This window comes from Galeopterus variegatus, unplaced genomic scaffold (assembly GCF_000696425.1).
Source record: "Galeopterus variegatus unplaced genomic scaffold, G_variegatus-3.0.2 Scaffold2899, whole genome shotgun sequence".
NCBI lineage: Eukaryota > Metazoa > Chordata > Mammalia > Dermoptera > Cynocephalidae > Galeopterus > Galeopterus variegatus.
The window spans coordinates 77,199-86,127 of record NW_007729010.1 but is presented as its reverse complement, the minus strand read 5'-3'; the positions used below and the strand labels follow the sequence as shown (position 1 = coordinate 86,127).

Sequence of the window (8,929 nt, the reverse complement as noted above, 5' to 3'; positions counted from 1 at the left end):
CCGGTCTCCACATGGGATCTGAACCCTCGGCGGGAGCGCCGCCGCACTCCCAAGCAGCGCACTCTCCAGTGCGCCACCAGGCCGGCCCAGAAAATTCAGTTTTTAAAGTGTTCCATGTACCTAAGCAAAATATGTGGCCAGCACAGGTATGACACATTAATTCTGTCACATGTCCCTCTAAGTTCTTTCCATACATCCACTAAAACACTCCTGAAAACTGTCCTTAAATCATGTTTCCCAGCTTTAGTCATTCACATGCCATCTTCACCATACTTTCGCTTATCTTCTTGTAACAACGCATACTTACTACTTTTCTTTTATACTGACACTTCTTTACTTAATTATATTTTCAAAGATTTTTTTTATCATCATGATTAATGGAAAACCTAGTGCTTTCCTAATGTGCATTGAAAGAAACAAATAATTACTAAAATTAAAAAAAAAAGTTTAACTGTAAGCTGCCTAAAACTATCTCTTATACAATACTTGGGGAATCACTGTTCACATTTTACTAGAAGGCAAGAAATAAATTATTTACTTAAAATAGGTAGAAGTTACTATTTCAGCAATATTTACGTGCACACAAAAAATGAGGTGACCATGACATATTTCAACCCTGGTGTATCTGTGAGCTTTGTACCATGAGTCAGATGAGAAGAGCAGCAGGGAACTGCATGGCTGGTTGAGAATGGATTTGTCCTGGGGCTGGTGCTATCCCTGGGTTATGCACTCTGATGGGAAATACAGGATGTTCCTTTCTGCCAGCTCTCTTGAGAGCCAAGGAAGCCAGTGCTTATAAGAAGGACTAAAGGTTAGAGAACATCTTCCCTGATAAATTAGTCCCTTTGTAGTTCTCAAAGGGACAACAAAGTCCTTATTTGATTATATTAAATACAGGACATAACTTGTTCCTACAAGTGCAAATACCCCACTATCAAGAATATAAAACAACATATATGAGGGTACTTCAAAAGATTCATGGGAAGATTTGTATTATCTTTCAATTCTATTTTTCCACAAACTTTTTGAAGTACCCTTGTATATGATTTTTATTTTTAGGTGCTTATAGTCTTTCACACTTTTAGTCATCTCTTTGTGGTAGGCTCACTTCTCTTTGCTAATTATTTTATTGGGGCAGAAACTTCATAAATGTTCATTTCAATGTGATTTAGAATATTAAAACATAAACAACAACAACAACAAAACAACTACCACTATTTCCTATGTGCCAGGCACCATGCTAATCACTTCACATGGATTATCGCAGTCGTCAGAACTATGCTGTGAGGCAGGTACTGCTATTATCCCCACACAGGTGAATTATTTTGTCCAAGGTCACAGAGCTAGAAAGTGGAAGAAATGAGATTCAAACCCAGATCTCTAACTCTAATCCCCGCCCTTTCGGCTGGCTGGTTACCTATACTGCCAGCTGCAAAAAAAAAAAAAAAAAAAAGATAATTTCTGCCCCTTAATCATGATTTAAGACAGCTCCCTAGTATTCTGTCTCCATAACTTGCAAATAACCTGTAACAGGTTGCAGCTCTGCCAGTAATCATCTCTGAAACCTTGGGAACTCTCTTGGTCTTAGAGGATCACTAAATTTCCTTTTGCAGCTGAGATAGCCATACATTAGCATAGACCTATATCTGGAGTTGTGTTTTACAAACATTATCTAACCTCTTTTTCCTTTTTCCTGAAACAGAGCGAATACATAGTCAGTCATGCTATCGCTCTAAGGGAATAATTAATAGACTGAAATAGTTGGAGTCGATCTAAATACAGATTTACTTCTAATTCTGGTACTTCAAATTTTCTATCTGCATAGAGAAGTATGTTCATGATAACAAGACTTCCCAAAAAGGTAGTACATTTCCAATTTCCAATGACCCTAAAATATATAGTTAGGTGACTTTTAGCCTTCTATAAATTATAATTGAGGTAAATAATATTTTTGGATATGTTTCTTTGTCTTAGGCTACTTTACTTTACAGATGGAGCTACAAATGGGCAAGAAGGAAATAATATGATATGACCCATCTGTATCTATTAGGCAGAAATTGGAAAAATGGGTAAAAAAATTTCTTGGCACAGTGTAAAGAAACAGAGAACTCAGAATCAGGATTCCTGGGTTCAAGGCCCTTTTCTGCTCTTGGTGACCTTGAGAGTGCCAACAATCTGAGCCTCATCTTCTTCAGTTAAATCATTGGCAAGATCCCTTCAACTCAAAAATCCTACTTTTGAGCAAGATACAAAGTGACATAAATGCAATGAAATGTAAATTAAAATCTCATCTTTATCTGAGCCTCATCTTCTTCAGTTAAATCATTGGCAAGATCCCTTCAACTCAAAAATCCTACGATTGAGCAAGATACAAAGTGACATAAATGCAATGAAATTTAAATTAAAATCTCATCTTCCACAATTCTTACTTCGCACTTCCATTCCACGCCATCAACCTGGTGCTGGAATAGTCTCACACCATGAGCTGAGATAAGAGCATCAAGGACTTTCTGTTGTAAACTATAAAGCACCAGGCTAAGGTATGTGGAAGATTTTATTTCCTTAAAACTAACAGGGTTGGCTGGGTGACTAAAAGTACAGAGATGATCACAACTCTATTATTATTATGCCATATCCTATCTCAGAATAACCAGAGCAGCTCTTTTAAAAATCACCAATGTCACTACTTAAACAATGCTTGCTAAAAATAGTACTTGAGTCTTGGGTTTTTAATTTGTTGGCGCAGTGTTCCTAGAAATGAATTTCAAATCTATAGAGACTTGAAAGAAATTTAATTAAAGGATCGAAGATAACATTAGTTACAGTACTATAATAGACACAATGGCTGTAGTCCTCAGAATTGTACTGGATGATTCTGAAATAAGATAGCCTTTCGATCATATTCATTACCAACATTTCTCTAAGAATTATTAATCATATCATGTTTGCCATGATGAATTAATTCAGCAACACAGTGATATCTATACATATTAATATGAATGATGCCACTTCTATAGATTACATTATTGGAAATTAGGACACATATATTAATTTACGAGTTCTTTTGGTTAGCCATTACCTTTCACTACCAAGTTTCCAGTACTGCTAGCGGTTCCAAAATGGTTAGTGGCTATACAGGTGTAACTTCCAGCATCTGATTTAGTCACATTGATGATTCTGAGGTTTCCATCTTCAGAAATGGTAATTCTGAAATCAAAGTAAATGAACAAAACATGGTGAAGTTTATGTCATATGGCTTATTAGAAATTATTTCTGTCATTCTGTAATCTTCCAAACTATAAATCATAGGTACATCATTTGACTGCTTCATCTTTGTTTAGGATATTTTTCTACATTTGCTTAGCAGTTTTAATACTTTTCTTGCTAAAATGGTCTCAACATTCAGTCGGAATAACTATTATAAATATTAAGTTGTAATCATTTTTCTGTCTTTGGTAGCTCTAACCACGTTATGCAAACGAAGGCTTATTGTAGATTACCATTTGTCTTAAAACTGCTAATGAGGAATAAGAAAAAAAGTCCCTTGATTGTCTACTTCATGTCTTTTTATTGAAAGTGTTTTTTTCTACATGACAGGCTTAAATTAAATGAGGTATTATTAAGCATATTTATTTCTGAAATATGTCAGCCAATACATTTTTAAGATGTGAAAACTGAACTTAAAAAAATTAGAATATTCCACAACTTGGTGTGACTTTGGCACATGTCAGGACCCAGAATTAGGGACAAACATCTACTTTCATGCAGATGAAAACACTTTTGCTGTCAGACACAAAAGATGGAATAGGAAAGATTTTAGAGAACACTGTATTCAACATGACTACCAGAAGAGGAGTAGGACAACTCAAAGATGAATAACATAAAGCCTGGCTTAGAGGCTAGTTGGAGAAAAACAATATGTACACAGATAGCTCATTCAAGGTGGATGTCTGTTAAATTTCTGCTATGTATTTCAAATCTACCCACTTTTCCATCTCTCCTGCTCCCTCTTTCTCACACAGTCTATCAAAACAGCCTCCTAACTGGTCTGCCTATTTCTACTTCAAATCCATTCTTCAGTCAGTGGCCAGGTGATCTTTAAAAATATAAACCAGATTTCTTCTCTCCCCAGGCTTAAAGATCTATCCTTGGCTCGCCACTGCACTCCGAATAAATTCCTTTCTAGAGCCTATAATGCCTAACAGATCTAGCTTCAAAAAAAAAAAAAAAAGAAAGAAAGAAAAAGAAAAAGAAAAAAAGCCTCTGTATTTCATTTTAGTCTTTTTACCCTTTAATGAACTTTCATCAGACTGGCCTTCTGCAAGTTCCTAGAGTATTTGAAACTCTCTTCCACCTCAGGGCCTTTTCGCCTGCCTTGAGCATTATTCCCCTGCATCTGGACACAGCTACCACCTTTTCAACCCTCAGGACCTCAACGTAAAGGTAGCTTTTTCTTATAGAACTAGAGTATTTGAAACTCTCTTCCACCTCAGGGCCTTTTCGCCTGCCTTGAGCATTATTCCCTTGCATCTGGACACAGCTACCACCTTTTCAACCCTCAGGACCTCAACGTAAAGGTAGCTTTTTCTTATAGAACTTTCCTGACCCACTTTTTAAAATGGATCTCCCTGTTAGTCTCTTTTCCTGAAGCCCTTTATTCCTCCCTACTAACCACAATCTAGATGTTGTATGTTTACTTGTTAGCTGTCTTATCCCATGGAATATTAGTTTTTCTGAGGGCAGGGATAGTGTTTGTCTTATGACTGGACCTACTGGATCTAGTAAACAGGATGACATGTGGTAGACACCTTATAAATATTTAAGTGGCTGGGTGAATATGTAAATAAATTAATATCTTAAGAGAAAAATCAATAGTGTGTTGTAGGAATTCAGAGTGCCTGAACCATCGGGCCCTAGAGCTAGCCGTAACAGAGTCCTTTACAAATTATTTGAAACAAGAGGTCTGGATGGGCAGAACTTCACTTTCTGGAACTTTTGACTAAGAATTTTTAAAGCACAGGTGAAGATTTAAATACAGTGGGTCACAAATGCTTTATTTACTTTTTGTGAAGGTTCTCATGGATGAAGAAATTACTATGGAGGATACCAACATTAAAAAAGCAAATGTCTAACTTTTTAGTATTGCACATAGAAATGCAAGCTTGAGAAAAAACAGAAAACTTTCCCAGGACTAAAGTCTCTGTCATAGATTAAAAAAAACTGTAACACAGCAAAAATGCTTGCTCTAAGGGCAGATGTCCTTGGTGCAGCTAAACCTTATGATGGGAAAGTATGACGATTATCTTATTGTTCTTTTTGTAACCACTTATGTTCCTCTTCTGTAACTTTTTTTCCTGGAGAATAAAAACGGAGAGAAAACCTGATTTGGGGCTATTCCCGGGATCTTTCCTCTCTTGAAAGAATTATTCCTGGGGGTAACTGCTTCGGGCCTCTCACTGCTCTGGAGGAATGGGCTTTGAGTAATCCTTTGCATCTCCATCACCCTGGGAGAGGTGACAAGTTACAGCTTTCCTGAGGCCCCACTCCAGGTTCTCCGACTCAGGCTGATGAGAAAGTATGAAGGTGAACAAGCCCTGCAAAGGATGGTGGAGTCAGAAGGATGGGGTCTCATACTCCAGTTCTGTCAGTTCCAGCTGTGTGACTGGAGGCACCTTGCTGAACTTCCTAACTTCTAACTTCCTCATTTATAAAATGGAGCTCACAATATCAATCTCATAGGTTGATAGTAAAAATTAGGTAAGCTGTGGTCAGTGAGACTCCTAGCATGTTTCCTGGTATCTATTAGGTAGTACTTCTCTTTCATTTTTTTAAAATCATGTCCTTTTATTTAGTCATTTGTACATATAGGGAAAATTGAACAACATCCTCTTAACATACTTTCTTTTAATATATTAATTAAATAAGCCTTCTTTTTGCACTTTGACTATCACTTCTGACAATCTGAAATCAATATACAAATTAACTGAGTCGTCCCAAATCAATGTATAAGATACAGTCTAGGTGCTAGGGTGCCTGTGGTTGTGTGGTTTGTACCTGCGGATGATGGCTGAGTCACTTTCTGGTAATGGCTTGAGTTGGGGGACTCAGCCCCTGGGATGGAATAAACTCTTGGTGGAGGCAGGGAAGCTGAGCTGCAGCCATCACCAGTACAGTGGTAGCAGCTAGACTGACCATTGCTGCTACAGACCAGTATGTTCTGCAAGCCATGAAGCACATGGAGCCCCAAGTAAAACAAGTTTTTCAAAGTCTACTAAAACCTGCCTTCAGTGGTGCCTATTACAGAGGTGGGTTTGAAGTCAAAATGACAAAACAGGAAGGAGCATTAATACTAGGTGTAAGTCCTACCACCAATATAGAAGAAGTAAGAGATGCTCATTGATAAATTATGCTCTTAAATCACCCAAAGGAGGATGTTCTTATGTGAGTATAGCAGCCAGAATCAATGAAGTTAAACAATTTCTAGAAAATTAAGCTAAAAAATGAAGTAGATGTATGATTAATTTTAAGTTCATATTAGTTTGAGTATACGAGTTCTGGATTTTATAATAAAACGTCTCAAAGGTACAATAAAAAAAATTTAGCACAAGCTAAATGAAAGCTTTGTTTTAAAAACGATACAGACAGGAGGCCTTTTGTTCATTCACACCACAGAAACACACATAACAGCTGATCAGTAAAGACCATCTGATACCTCATTTGCCAACGAGCAGATGTACTGACAAAATAGAGTGGTGATCAAATCTTAATTGCATCAATAACAAACATAGCATTAAAGGAGTTAATCATAATCCTATTTATAAAATAATTTGCTAAATATTGTGAAATGTTGGCATATGGGAACCCAATAAGTAAGGTGACATTTGTGTTTTTTATACAGACTCATCTTCATGAAGTAGCATCAGCCTGGACATATTACACATTCTGAAGGGTAAGCTGACTCTTTCAAAGCACAAAGGCCTATTAATAATTTACACCATTTTAAATAGTACCATTTTTAATTCCAAAAACCTAAAGCTGTTGCCTGTGTCAAACTGAAATGCCAAAAGATGAGTAAGGAAATAAGGAAAAGATTTGTCATCAGATGCCTTGGATTCCATACTTGACCCTGATACTTGTCAGGTATATGGGCTGACCAAATTACTTATGATGTCAGACAAAGTTTTTCAACCTTGGTACTACTGACATTTCAGACCAGATAATTTTTTGTCTCAGGTAGGATATTGAGTAGCAACCCTGACTCTACCCACTAGAGTCCAGTAGCTCCACCCCTCCCTGCAAGTCGTGACAATCAAAATGTCTCCAGACATCGCAAAATATCCCCTGGGTGGCAAAACCACCCCCAGTTGAGAACTACTGGTCTAAGTCAGTTCTTTTTTAATCTCACAGGACATTATGATGAATATCTTCTGTAATGAGATAAGATACATAAAAAACCTAACTGAAGAGCTCCACAAATGTTTTCTCCACCATCATTTTCATCCTTGCTTCCTACTTTTAGTATCTCCATTGCACAAAAAGATGCTTCCTATGCACAAAAGATATCTGACAAAACACTGTTGCTACTTCAGCTGTAGAACCCAGCTAGCTATTCACAATCCCAGTACAAGGCTTTCTTTGCTCCTTGTCCTCAGAGCTTCCCTATCCAAGTTCCTATGGGCCTTGTGAAGTGACAAAGTAACTTTACAAACTACTATACTATCAATTTTTATCATTTCAGCACCTGACATTGGTATAGTGTTTTAATCCTCCCATTGTTATTTGCAAAAAGATAAGTAAAAGAAGTAAAACTCTAAATATTAGAATTCCAGACAAAAGAAGGTCAGTGAGGGAGATCATTTGTAGAAGAGGTAACTTTAGTTTTTATTAAATCATATCATATTGCTGTGGCTGCTTATTCTTACTAGGTATAATCCAAATGTGGAGGTAACGTGAAGTTCAAGGAACTGTTATCTTGTGAAACTCAACCAATTTCTTATCCAAGCAATGTAGTGGAGTGATTAAAAACATAAACTCTGGAACTTTCTAGGCTCAACTCATGTTCCTACTACTTATGAGCTGTGTGACTTTGGGTAAGTTAATGTCTCTGTTCCTAAGTTTCCTTATTTGAGGAAATGGAATAATAAGAGTAACTATATCTCATAGGGTCGTTATAAAGATGTGCAGTGCTTAGAACACTGCCTGGACATAAAATGTACCACATAAATGCATTAGCCAAATTTTCTATTAAGTGATGCTCTGCACCCTCCTGGACCCATTTTTTTCAAGCATTCGTAAAGGACTCCATTAAGGCTAAGACAACTGCTGGCTAGTACTGCCACTCTGGAGTCCTACAACACATTATTGGTTTAAACAAAGCATATGAGTGACACCAAGTGGTCCTAGAAGGGGGATAAAATATTGGACTTATTCATTCATACATATTTACTAAACACCTCCCATATATTAGGCCTTGTATTAGAATACAGTGATGTGAAAATTACAGTTTCTGTTCTCAAGAAGCTTGTAAATCAAGACTTTAGATGATTATATATCTAGCAATAGTATTAATGTGTTAAATACTGAAATGCACATATTTCTATAAGTTCATAGTAGAAGGGGCATTACTTTTTCCAGTGGGAGTGCTGTTTCATAATCTAGCTAAAAGATGGGCAGAGAGCCAGGCCTAGACAATCAGGAGACTTATCTACCGTGACTGTCTAGGGATAAGCATGTGACCCAAACCAGGAGCTCTTCAGGGAAACAATCTCTTTCTGCTGAAGTTGTTAAATTTGCAAGATGGGAATCTGGAACTGTTGGAAGTCATCTGGTCTGCCATATAGAGAAAGCATGCCTTAATGCCTTCAGGAAAGCAAGCAGAGACAGAGCCTAAGAGACAGACGGCAGGCGGGGGGGGGGGGGGGGGGGGGGC

The 8,929-nt window shown here is 37.3% G+C and overlaps 1 protein-coding gene across 1 annotated transcript in view; it reads right to left on the bottom strand.

The window, feature by feature from the left end:
- The window catches only part of CNTN4 (contactin 4), a 141,228-nt gene that overhangs the window by 68,118 nt on the left and 64,181 nt on the right, over nucleotides 1–8,929 (bottom strand). The window contains exon 2 of the mRNA XM_008583385.1: nucleotides 3,080–3,207. The gene's annotated coding sequence lies outside the window, so the exon portion shown is untranslated. The remainder of the gene's footprint in view (nucleotides 1–3,079; nucleotides 3,208–8,929) is intronic.